This window comes from Calidris pugnax, unplaced genomic scaffold (assembly GCF_001431845.1).
Source record: "Calidris pugnax isolate Ruff unplaced genomic scaffold, ASM143184v1 scaffold498, whole genome shotgun sequence".
Classification (NCBI taxonomy): domain Eukaryota; kingdom Metazoa; phylum Chordata; class Aves; order Charadriiformes; family Scolopacidae; genus Calidris; species Calidris pugnax.
The window spans coordinates 314,843-315,178 of NW_015091244.1; the positions used below are offsets into that span (position 1 = coordinate 314,843).

The following is a 336-nucleotide window of genomic DNA, read 5'->3' on the forward strand; positions in this document are numbered from 1 at the left end:
GGAAACATCAACCAAAAAAGAGGGAGGAAGGACCCCCAGGTGTGGGTGCCAAATCCCGCTGGCACCCATGGCCAAATTTTGGGTGCTTTTGGGTGGAAAATGGGTGCTCGTGGGTGCTGGGGGGGGAAGGGAAGAAGGGATTGATCCTGGTGCCCCCCGGCTCCGGTGCCCATCACCGGTACCCAACCCCGGTGCCGCGATGGCGAGCACCCAAGTGAGGAGGGTGCCCATCGCGGTGGGTGCCCGGTGGGTGCCCGGGGCCCATAACTCACCCCCCTGCGCGGCGCAGAGCAGCCAGCGGCCGTGCCCCATGGCTGGCCCCGATGGTGAGGGGCG

At 67.0% G+C, this 336-nt stretch overlaps 1 protein-coding gene across 1 annotated transcript in view; it reads right to left on the reverse strand.

Moving 5' to 3' along the window:
* Nucleotides 1–336, reverse strand: part of RASAL3 (RAS protein activator like 3) — a 31,174-nt gene that overhangs the window by 22,418 nt on the left and 8,420 nt on the right. The window lies entirely within an intron of this gene.